A 12330-nucleotide genomic window follows, 5' to 3' on the forward strand; every position below is an offset into this window, starting at 1 on the left:
TAGCCAAAATGACAGTTGCTGCCTAGAAATATGTTCTATTTTATGGTCAGCGTTTCAGATTCAAGCATATTTTATACTGGCAGCTCACCCACGTGACACTTCCATCATGTCTTGTGTCAATGGTCGTAACTCCTGTTGTGGGCTAGATCCACTATCCTGCTCTGTTAGTTCCAATCAACTATCTCTCCAAAAGGTGTGGCACATCTATTCCATCATGGTCATTGATGGTAACTCTTGTAAGGTGAACGGCGACATCAATTGTTACAGCTCTGTATGTAAACGCTTCATGACCTGTCTATTGTTATCACATGCAAAAGAGAGCACTGAGAGGTAGGAAAACCAGTCAGGCTGTGAAACAAACTCACAGTACTACTTGCAAAACTCAGACACTACTATGACACGCAGACACACACACAGTGGTCCAGCGCTCAAGCTTGGTGCCCGAGCTCAGTGTCTGAAAGCCAACCTACCGCGTGTGTCTGGTAGCCCAGAGCAGTGCTGCGTAGTACGGTATACGGTATCTAGTTCTAATACGGTATCAAAGTGACACTTCCTGGATCCTGGTTTTGTAGGCCAAGAACAATTCTCAAATTTGCATCAAAGAAATGTAAGATATTAAAATGTATACGTGTTTCCGAGTGAATTTACCTCCCATATGCCAGTTTTATAATTATTTGATGGCCAAGAAGCACAAAGCCAAAAAGTTAGAACACACATGAACTACAACTACTGATTCCCACTAGCTGTATAAGTCTCACTTGAGACAGCCTGCCGGTCTTTCATTTATTTTTACTGGTTGGCAACGTTTAGTAAAAAATAAATATATGTATAAAAAAATAATATAAAACAAATGGCCTGTAATTAACAGGTTCTTACCCTCCTGTGAGTCCTCAACTCGAGCAGGCACGATCCAGCATACTAACACTGTCGGCGAAGTGTCTTACTTCTTCAGCTTCAAATATTTGAATTAAAAGGCATTGAGTATGAGCAAATTTGTACACAAATACAATTTTATATATCTTACATTACCTTGTTGTCGTGAATTTGATTATATAATCTTGAAGCCTAGTCAAGAGATTATGGGACACGACCGGGAAGTATGACGTAGGAACCAGGGGTGGAAATTAACAGGTAGATTGGCAGTTGAGAATGTTTATTTCACCAGCCACGTTAGCGGGTGGTCACACAGAGAATTTGGGAACATTTATTTTATTTTTTATCTGAAGGCCAAATTGACAAGAAAGGCTACTAAAGTGTGAATTTGTCCTTGTGTTTCTTGTCCAGTTATACCATTTTATTCACACACTTATTTTTCAATGTTAGTTTGAGTTTGTTGCAACTCCCTGCTACTCGGAAGGAATCACAGTCAGAATTTTTTCATCACAGACAAGCTAGTGCCCAAGTTACCACGGTAACGGCCCATCCCTTATAGGGGCAGCTGAACATTTTTGTCGCATCTAAGGATTGTACTTGATTGAGCAGGGATCACTCCTAAAAACAGTAATTCATTAACTTATAGGCACTTCTTATCAATAAAGATGCACTATGCAGAAAATCACTGCCATTTTCTGGTTGCTAAAATTCAAAAAGTTTGCCCAATTTCAGTTTCTGATAAAACAAGCAAGTATAGTGTAGAGAATTACATTTAGTTAAGTATTCAAACCCTTTCCTCAGTACTTGTTGAAGAGCCTTTGGCAGCAATTACAGCCTAAAGTCTTCTTGGGTATGACGCTACACGCTTGGCACACCTGTACTTGGGGCGTTTCTCCCATTCTTCTCTGCAGATCCTCTCAAGCTGGATGGGGAGCGTCGCTGCACAGCTATTTTCAGGTCTCTCCAGTGATGTTAGATCAGGTTCAAGTCTGGGCCACTCAAGGACATTCAGAGACTTGCCCCGAAGCCACTCCTGCATTGTCTTGGCTGTGTGCTTAGGGTCGTTGTCCTGTGGGAAGGCGAACCTTTGCCCCAGTCTGAGGTCCTGAGCACTCTGGAGCAGATTTTCATCAAGGATCTCTGTGTACTTTGCTCCGTTCATCTTCCCTCGATCCCAACTAGTCTCCCAGTCCCTGCCACTGAAAAACATCCCCACAGCATGATGCTGCCACCACCATGCTTCACCGTAGGGATGGTGCCAGGTTTCCTCCAGATGTGACGCTTGATATTCAGGCTAAAGAGTTCAATCTTTGTTTCATCAGACCAAGGGAATCTTGTTTCTTATAGTCAGAGTCATTTAGTTGCCTTTTGGCAAACTCCAAGCGGGCTGTCATGTGCCTTTTACTGAGGAGTGACTTCCGTCTGGCCAAACAACCATAAGGCCTAATTGGTGGTGTGCTGCAAAGATGGTTGTCCTTCTGGAAGGTTCTCCCATCTCCACAGAGGAGCTCTTTCACAGTGACCATCGGATTCTTGGTCACGCCCTTCTCTCCCGATTGCTTAGTTTGGCCGGGTGGCCAGCTCTAGGAAAAGTCTTGGTGGTTCCAAACTTCTTTCATGTAAGAATGATGGAGGCCACTGTCTTCTTGGGGACTTCCAATGCTGCAGAAATGTTTGGGTACCCTTCTCCAGATCTGTGCCTCAACAATTCCTTCAACCTCATGGCTTGGTTTCTGCTCTGACCGGTGTGTGCCTTTCCAATGTGTCCAATCAATTGAATTTACCACCGATGGACTCCAATCAAGTTGTAGAAACATCTCAAGGATGAAACGGAAACACGATGCACCTGAGCTCAATTTCGAGTCTCATAGCAAAGGGTCTAAATACTTATGTAAATAAGGTATTTTTTTAATAATACATTTTGTAAAATTGTTTTTGCTTTGTCATTATGGGGTAGTGTGTAAATTGATGAGGGAAAATGTGTATTTAATCAATTTTAGAAAAAGGCTGTAACGTAAAACAAATGTGGAAAATTGAAGGGGTCTGAATACTTTCCGAATGCACTGTACATACCAACTATGTTTGCTCACAACTCACCTTGAGATGTATTGAAAAAGGTGACGCAGAGGCCGAATTGAGTAAAGACAACATAAAACCTATTTTTTCAACCATCCTAAGACTTGAGGCAACCACGCCAAATCCTCAAAGCTGTCTTTTATTGTATATTTACAGAAAGCCATGTTTCTGGGCTGTGTGTGTGTCGTTGTTTTCTCTCTATTAGTGCTGTTTTAACCTTTTGTCAATAGGGGGAGCTGTTAGCACTATTTCTTTTTTTACATTTCCAAATTAAACTGCCGCGTACTCAATTCTTGCTCGTACAATATGCATATTATTATTACTATTGGATAGAAAACAATCTCTAGTTTCTAAAACCGTTTGAATTATGTCTGTGGGTGAACCAGAACTCTTTCTACAGCCGGAAACTCATGACAGGACATGTGAAGCTCTGAAAAATAGTCTCTGATTTCGGATCAGTTTAAAACTCTGTGTGTGCCCTATGGCTTGACATGAACTGCACCCGCCTTCCCCTGGATGTCAGTAACCAATGAGAAAGTGGAATGGTCTCTCTACGTGTTTCTCAGAGTTTATAAAACGGAATGGAGTGAGATGTCCCTTCTTTTCGACGCTTGCCAGGACGCAAGGGAGGACACAGAATCGCATGCTCAAAAGCTCTCGTTATTGATCAAAGATATATCCGTCGTGATTTAATTCGATACAGGGTTAGAAACATCAAACGAAGTTATTTGAAACCGATTTATATCAGTTTAGCGAGTATATTGCTATTTTTCTGAATTTCCTTAGTATTGCGTTTGAGGATTTGGGCAGTGTGTCCGTGTACTTCGTTAGCTGCCAGATCCGAAGTTGAGGAGGTCGTTTTACAACAAAGCAACGATTCTTTTGGACAAAGGACACATTGCCCAAGATACTGATGGAAGCTCTCCAAAAGTAAGAGTTATTTATGATTTTATTCCGATATTATGTGGAAAAATGTAAACGCAGTTGTCAGCCATTTTTTGCGGCACTAGTCTGGCTGTAACTCAATGTATGTCTAGTAACGTAAATTTAAAAATCTAAATCAGCGCGGTTGCATTAATAACCAATGCATCTTTCATTAGCTGTCCAACCGTATTTTTTAGTCAATCTAATCGATAAATAATCGTAAACTTAGGTGCCCTTCCAAGATGGCGCCGGCTAGAATGCATGCCATGTTTTGACTGATTACATAGCATAACCACGATTTGTGATGCTAAATATGCACATTTTTGAACAACTCTATATGCATTGTGTAATATGATGTTACAGGACTGTCATCTGAAGAATTCTGAGAAGGTTAGTGAAAAAATTAATATATTTTGGTGGCGATAACGTTATCGCCCCTTTTGCCTTGATTTAATGCTGGTGTGATGTTAGCTCATGTGTATGCTAAATATAACGATATATTGTGTTTTCGCTGTAAAAACACTTAGAAAATCTGAAATATTGTCTGATTCACAAGATCTGTGTCTTTCGATTGCTGTAGGCTGTGTATTTTTTCAGAAATGTTTTAGGATGAGTATTGTGTAATTGACGTCGGTCTCTGTAATTTTTCCGGCTGCTTCCAACGCTATTTCAGATTGCAAGCTGCAATTAGAAATGTGATTTATACCTGAAATATGCACATTTTTCTAAAATAACATATCCTATACCTATAATATGTTATCAGACTGTCATCTTATGAAGTTGTTTCTTGGTTAGTGGCTATATATATCTTTATTTAGTCGAATAGTGATAGCTACTGATGCAGGAAAAAAATGGTGGAGAAAAAAAATGGTGTCTTTTGCGCTATCGTTGTTAGCTAATGAATTTAGCATATTGTGTCTTCCCTGTAAAACACTTAGAAAATCTGAAATATTGTCTGGATTCACAAGACTTTGTCTTTCAATTGCTGTAGGCTGTGTATTTTTTCAGAAATGTTTTGAGATGAGTATTTTGGTAATTGACGTCGGTCTCTGTAATTATTCCGGCTGCTTCCAACGCTATTTCAGATTGCAGCTGCAATGTAGAAATGTGATTTATACCTGAAAATGCAAATTTTTCTAAAAAAACATATCCTATACCATTAAATGTTATCAGAACTGTTCATCTTATGAAGTTGTTTCTTGGTTAGTGGCTATATATATCTTTATTTAGTCGAATTAGTGATAGCTTACTGATGGAGTAAAAAACTGGTGGAGTAAAAAAGTAGTGTCTTTGCTAACGTGGTTAGCTAATAGATTTACATATTGTGTCTTCCCTGTAAAACATTTTAAAAATCAGAAATGATGGCTGGATTCACAAGATCTGTATCTTTAATCTGGTGTCTTGGACTTGTAGTTTAATGATTATTTTAGATGCTTGTTATTTACTTGTGACGCTATGCTAGGCTATGCTAGTCAGCTTTTTTACTGTTGGGGGGCTCCCGGATCCGGGATTGGAGAACTAAAAGTTAAGGGGAGCTAGAGAAGGTGCCCCCCAAATGGCGCCCATATTCCTCCGTAGTGCACTACTTTTGACCAAAGCACTATGGGTTCCTGGTCAAAAGTAACACGCAAAATAGAGAATAGGGTGCCATTTTGGGATGCATCCAGAGCAGAGGCCAGATCAGCCCACGCTATGCTGTGCCTTTGGGGGGGGGGGATTGGAAAAGATTTAAGGGTTGCTGTTCAAAGCCTCGCAGTTGCCGCCTCCCTCCCAGATCCCGAGTAGGAGCATCCAGCATGGCCTGTTTACACCGGCCGGCCGGAAAGGACGAGGGTGGATTTGATTAGGCCTGAAAGAAAATGTAGATGAAACCCCATGGCCGGAGAGAGTTTAACATCATGTGACATTTACAGGAATTCTTCAATTAAAATGTGTGACACTTGAAAAACAAGAGGGAGCGTGGCAAACTGGTTAAAACCAGATTGTAATAAATAACTAAGTGAACACACGCCTCAACCCTTTCCAGAGAAATTGTTGATTTTAAATTTAACGTTTCAACTGGTAATTTAAATCAACATTGTGGAACTCCAATACCAATCATATTCTGCAATGTGTCAAAGTCAGCAGCATCCAATCAGAGACTCCATTGGGAATATTGATGACATAAAAATCTGATCAACGGTAAGAAAACTAGAAGGTGTGGAAATGTTTTACTGATAAAATACACTGGCCCGAGAATTTACTGGCAGTGCAAAATGTTCTTCAAACTATATAATATACCACATTTGGGCTCAAATGCCGCAATACACAAAAATATAAAGAAGCAAATCGGGTGGGGGGGGGGTGTGGGGGGCACGCACGGCGGCGGGTGGGGAGAAAGCGAGGAGAGGGGTGTGGGAGCGTGGAGGGAAGGCGGGATGGACGGGAGGTGGAGGGGGGGTGGCGGATAGGGGCGGGAAGGTGAAGGCAAGACAACGTCAATAATAACAAATACCATATGAAGAATAATGTGATTAGTACATCAATCAGTTGCTTTAATATGCATATTTTTGAGGGGGCTGTTTTCTCAGCCCTGTCGCCATGGCAACACCAGTGGCGGTTAACTTCAAAGGCAGCCTGAGGAGGAGTGGTAACAGCGGCAGCAGCGGGCAGAGCAGAGAGGAAGAGGGAGAGCGAGTGAGAGCTGAGGTACAGGCAGGCATCCGAGTGTTGCTTCAGTACTGCGTCCCAAATGGAACACTATTCTATATGCAGTGCATTACTTTCGTCAAAAGTAGTGCACATTACATGGAATAGGATGCAAAGGGCTGGGAATTGACAGGGACCTCACAATACGATATTATCCAGATACGATATGCATTTAGATTCTCACTATTTTATATGTATTGCGATTTTAAACTGAGATTCTATTGCAATTTGATGTTCCAGTTCATTTGGAATGTATTCAGACCCCTGGACTTTTTCCACAATGTTACAGCCTTATTCTAAAATCGATTAAATAAAAACAATTCCTCATCAATACAAACACACATACACAATACCTCATAATGACAAAGCAAACACAAGTTTTTAGAAATGTTTGCACATTTATTAAAAATAAAACAGAAATACTTTATTTACATATGCATTCAGACCCTTTGCAATGAGACCCAAAATTGAGCTCAGATGCATCCTGTTTCCAACTTGGAGTCCACCTGTGGTAAATTCAATTGATTGGACAGGATTTGGAAAGGCACACACCTGTCTATATAAGGTCCCACAGTTGGCAGTGCATATCAGAGCAAAAACCAAGTCATGAGGTTGAAGGAATTGTCCGTAGAGCTCCGAGACAGAATTGTGTTGAAGCACAGATCTGGGGAAGGGTATCAAAAACATTCAGCAGCATTGAAGGTCCCCAAGAACACAGTGGCCTCCATCATTCTTAAATGGAAGGAGTTTGGAACTACCAAGACTCTTCCTAGAGCTGGCATCCCGGCCATACTGAGTAATCGGGGAAGAAGGGCCTTGGTCAGGGAGGTGACCAAGAATCCGATGGTCACTGTGACAGAGCTCCTCTGTGGAGATGGGAAAACCTTCCAGAAGGACAACCATCTCTGCAGCACTCCACCAATCAGGCCATTATGGTAGAGTGGCCAGACGGAAGCCACTACTCAGTAAAAGGCACATGACAGCCTGCTTGGAGTTTGCCAAAATGCACCTAAAGACTCTCAGACCATGAGAAACAAGATTATCTGGTCTGTTGAAACCAAGATTGAACTCTTTAGCCTGAATGCCAAGCGTCACGTCTGAAGGAAACCTGGCATCATCCCTACGGTGAAGCATGGTGGTGGCAGCATCATGCTGTGGGGATGTTTTCCAGCGGCAGGGACTGGGAGACTAGATAGGATCGGTGGAAAGATGAACGGCGCAAAGAACAGAGATCCTTGTGCGCTCAGGACCTCAGACTGGGGCAAAGAGTCACCTTCCAACAGGACAACGACCCTAAGCAAACAGCCAAGACAACGCAGAAGTGGCTTTGGGACATGTCTCAATGTCCTTGAGTGGCCCAGCCAGAGCCCGGCCTTGAAACCGATCAAACATCTCTGAAGGGACCTGAAAATAGCTGTGCAGCGATGCTCCCCATCCAACCTGACAGAGCTTGAGAGGATCTACAGAGAAGAATGGGAGAAACTCCCCAAATACAGGTGTGCCAAGCTTGTCGCGCCATACCGAAGAAGAAGCAAGGCTGTAATCGCTGCCAAATGTTCTTCAACAAAGTGCTGGGTGAAGGGTATCAATACTTAAATGTAATATAAATTCAATCAATTTCGCAAAAATGTCTACAAACCTGTTTTTGCATTATCATTATGGGGTATTGTGTGTCGATTGATGAGGGAAGAAAAACGATTTGATCTATTTTAACGTAACAAAATGTGGGGAAAGTCAAGGAGTCTGAATACTTGCCGAATGCTCTGCAGCAGAGAGACAAGAGAGAGCATGAGAAAACGTGTTTTCATCAGTCATGGAAATAAAAGTGCTGAAAACAAGTTGACTCATTATTTAGAAAGAATATGGAGAACAAGCTATAGGGCGAAAAATACCTGAGGTACAGCCGACTAGTGCTACTGTAGCTAACGCTACCTAGCATAAATAAATACAATATACATATCATTTTTTACAAATCAATACTTTTTAGTCAAAGTATCTATATCATAACGTCCGAAATAATATTGCGACATGAAACTTGATCGTTTCTTCAACCATCACTAGGCCTGTGGCTCCTGGATTGGCAGCTGGTGATTAACTAAAGAGCCAGCTGGGTTGCTGGTAGCTGTGACAGGGTGCGCTTCCCAAATGGCACCCTTATCCTTACATAGTTCACTATATAAGGAATAAGGCTGACCTGTGGCAGTGACAAGGATGAGCTACCACGATACAGCTATAGACACTACACTTACCCTGGGGGTGGGATCACTGCTGTATCTGAGGAGGACAGTGTGTTTTGCTTTCACATAGACAACCCAATGAGAAATCAGCAGAAGCATTGGAAGTAACAGCATGCAGGTCTGGTACAAACAAGTTTCAACAAAATGACCTCTGGTAGTCATAGACCAGGGGTTCCCCAAGGCATCCTTATTCACATTTAAAAAATGACTAATGTTTTTGTATATCAAAGACAGTGGTGTAAAGTACTTAAGTAGTACTTCAAAGTATTTTTTTCAAAGTATTTTTGGGGGGGGCATCTGTACTTTACTTTTTATATTTTTTGACAACTTTTACTTTACTACATTCCTAAAGAAAACATTGTACTTTTTACTCCGTACATTTTCCCTGACAACCAAAAGTACTCGTTAAATTTAAATGCTTAGCAGGACAGAAAAATTGTGAAATTCAAGATCTTATCAAGAGAACACGTGGTCATCCCTACTGCCTCTGGCCTGGTGGACTCACTAAACACAAATGCATCTTTTGTAAATAATGTCTGAGAGTTGGAGTGTGACCCTGGCTATCCATACATAAATTAAAAAATAAAATGGTAATAAGGAATTTTAAATTATTGATACTTAAGTATATTTTAGCAATTATATTTACTTTTGATACTTAAGTATATTTAAAACCAAATACTTTTAGACTTTTACTCTAGTATTTTACTGGCTGACTTTCACTTTTACTTGAGTAACTTTCTATTAAGGTATCTATACTTTTGCTCAAGTATGACAATTGGGTACTTTTCCCACCACTGATTAAAGACAACACCGCCTTGTTTTTTACATTTTATTTGAGTGATACACGAAAATGTTGTTTTGAAGCTCATTTCCTGCGATTATACGTAGTTTAACAAGACTCATGACATCTTTTAGACAAGTTATTTAAATGATAATAATAGATAAGGAAAATAAAGTCTGAACCTGATTTCCCTTAATGTTGAGCTACCAAATATGTTTTATAATTATTATAAACCCTCAGGGTGATTATACATATTCTCTTTTACAGAAAGTGATTCGATCAATTGATAGCGACAGAGTCACAGATTGTAGAAGATTGCTTCCCAAGCAAAGTCCAATTTCTTTGACTCTTCGTAGCTCAGCTCCTGAATGTCTTAGAGACAAACCAAGAGTGAGAGCCAGTTTCATCATAGCGCTTGATGGTTTTTGCGACTGCACTTGAATAAACTTTTTAAGTTCTTGAAATGTTCCGTATTGACTAACCTTCATGTCTTAAAGTAATGATGGACTGTTGTTTCGCTTCGCTTATTTGAGCTGTTCTTACCATAATATGGACTTGGTCTTTTACCAAATAGGGCTATCTTCTGTATACCCGCACTACCTTGTCACAACACAAGTGATTGGCTCAAACGCATTAAGGAAAGAAATTTCACAAATTAACTTTTAACGATGCACACCTGTTAATTAATTGAAATGCATTCTAGGTGACTACCTCATGAAGCTGGTTGAGAGAATGCCAAGAGTGTCCAAAGCTCTCATCAAGACAAAGGGTGGCTACTTTGAAGAAACTAAAATATTTTTTTTGGGGGGGGGGGAGTTACTACATGATTCCATATGTGTTATTTCCTAGTTTTGATGTCTTCACTATTATTCTACAATGTAGAAAATAGTAAAAATAGAGAAAAACCCTGGAATGAGAAGGTGTGTCCAAACTTTTGACAGGTACTGTAGGTATAAACAATCGCGAGTTGTAAAAAACAAAAACAAATGTTTTGCCCGTCAAATCAAGGAAAATCCCACTCCCCCCAGCAAACGTTGCCGCCCCATATGGGGGGCACGCCCGCAGGTTGGGAACCCCTGACATAGACAAATTTGAAAGTGTGGACAGGGTTACGAATAAGATTTTTTTTTTTTTTTAGTTCTGAAGAATATTACCGTAATATAATACTACTAAATAATACCTGTGAGAGTCAAGGACAAGCATGCAAGCAACTGTGGACAGTCAGTGTAAAAAAAATGTAAATCTTGGAAATTGTATTCCTTGGCGGGGTTCCCTATGCCATTGTTCCGTGATGACACAGTGAGTGCTTTATAAATAGAAGGACTCTGCCTGCACACACTCTGCATGTCATCTGCCCGCCCAAAGCCGCAGGTCACGCAGCATGTCTACAACACTCAGTGGTAGGCCTCTTACGGTCCTCAGCTAACCCATCAGCTATCCATACACAGAGACAGACACACTGACTGAGACACACACAGGTTTATCAGGCGCTAAGTGCATGACTCCGATGTGAGATGATAAATAAATACTCAAATGTGTCTCCAGTCTGTGTCTCAGCTGGAGATCTTTAAAGAGCTGGTTGGCGATATGCCATCAACACAGTTGGACTCCCATGCTTTCTATTTAGAGCACAGAGAAAGAAGGGCATCTTTAAACCCTGCCTGAATGTTGCCCAAGAGAATCATGAGACCAAAACAGGATAGCACACTCTAATCTATCCAAATTACTCTTTGAAATCGTATCCAGCGATGAGATTCCCTGCGTACACCTCGGCTGCCCGGACTGGCCTTACATTTTTTTTGCTAAAATTACTCTTAAGTTGACCTCCATAATGATTTTTCCCTCTCAGGAGCAAACGAGGAAAAGGGGGGGGGTCCTATTCTAGCAATGCTTATTGGTGCAAGTCAAAACATTAACAGCTAAGCATGGTCATTAGCTATGAAATGGACAGTAAAATCTACAAGTCCTGCTCTATGACACAGAAGCGGGGGGGGGGGGGGGGGTGCATGGGTGCGACGAGGAAGAGCGCCGATTGGCTCAGAGAGCCGTGGGCCCACCCTGACTGACATTCCTGTGCTCCAATGGCGTGCCGACAGCTCAGTGGCGCACTGGAGAGCCGCAGAGGAGAGACTGCAGCAGGGAAAGAGGAGTAACGTTAGAGGAAAAAGGCTGAGAGCTGAGCTCCTCCATGAGAAAGCAAATAAGGCCTGAAATGAGGCCTGTGTTAGTAAAGTCAGCTTAAAAGCCACGGAGAACCAGCCCTAAGTGGGAGACTGGCATTGAACTAGGGCTGCTTCCCAAATGGCACCCTATTCCCTACATCATGCATTACTTTTGACCAGAGGGACCCTTTTCAAAAGTAGTGCACTTTATATGGAAATAGAGTGTCATTTAAGACTTAGTCCAGGTTTCCAGTCACTGTGGGGGAATCTGGCCCGTGCCTCAGTAATAAGTGACAGCGGGAAGAGTGGTGTTTTACAGACTGAGCCTGATGTTGGGCCCAGTTGAAGCCTTGTGGTCTTGTTAAAGCAGTGGCAAGGACCCAAAAGGTCATGTCAGCCCAGACAAGTGTCAAGGACATGGCTCCTGCCCTGCAATAAATATGCAACGGGTGGGCTGACACACAGATTGTGTGTGTGTGTGTGTGTGTGTGCGCGTAGCTTTTCCCTCAGTATTGAGCACCTTTTGTGGCGCTGTGCTTCGCAAGATGCCTTTCCAGTGGCTATGAAGCAGAATTACAGCAGATTTTGC

The 12330-nt window shown here is 41.6% G+C and overlaps 1 protein-coding gene across 6 annotated transcripts in view; it reads right to left on the reverse strand.

Moving 5' to 3' along the window:
* Nucleotides 1-12330, reverse strand: part of arid1b (AT-rich interactive domain 1B) — a 121556-nt gene that overhangs the window by 63832 nt on the left and 45394 nt on the right. The window lies entirely within an intron of this gene.

The sequence above is a fragment of the Salvelinus sp. IW2-2015 genome, linkage group LG14 (genome assembly GCF_002910315.2).
Source record: "Salvelinus sp. IW2-2015 linkage group LG14, ASM291031v2, whole genome shotgun sequence".
In the NCBI taxonomy this organism is placed as follows: domain Eukaryota; kingdom Metazoa; phylum Chordata; class Actinopteri; order Salmoniformes; family Salmonidae; genus Salvelinus; species Salvelinus sp. IW2-2015.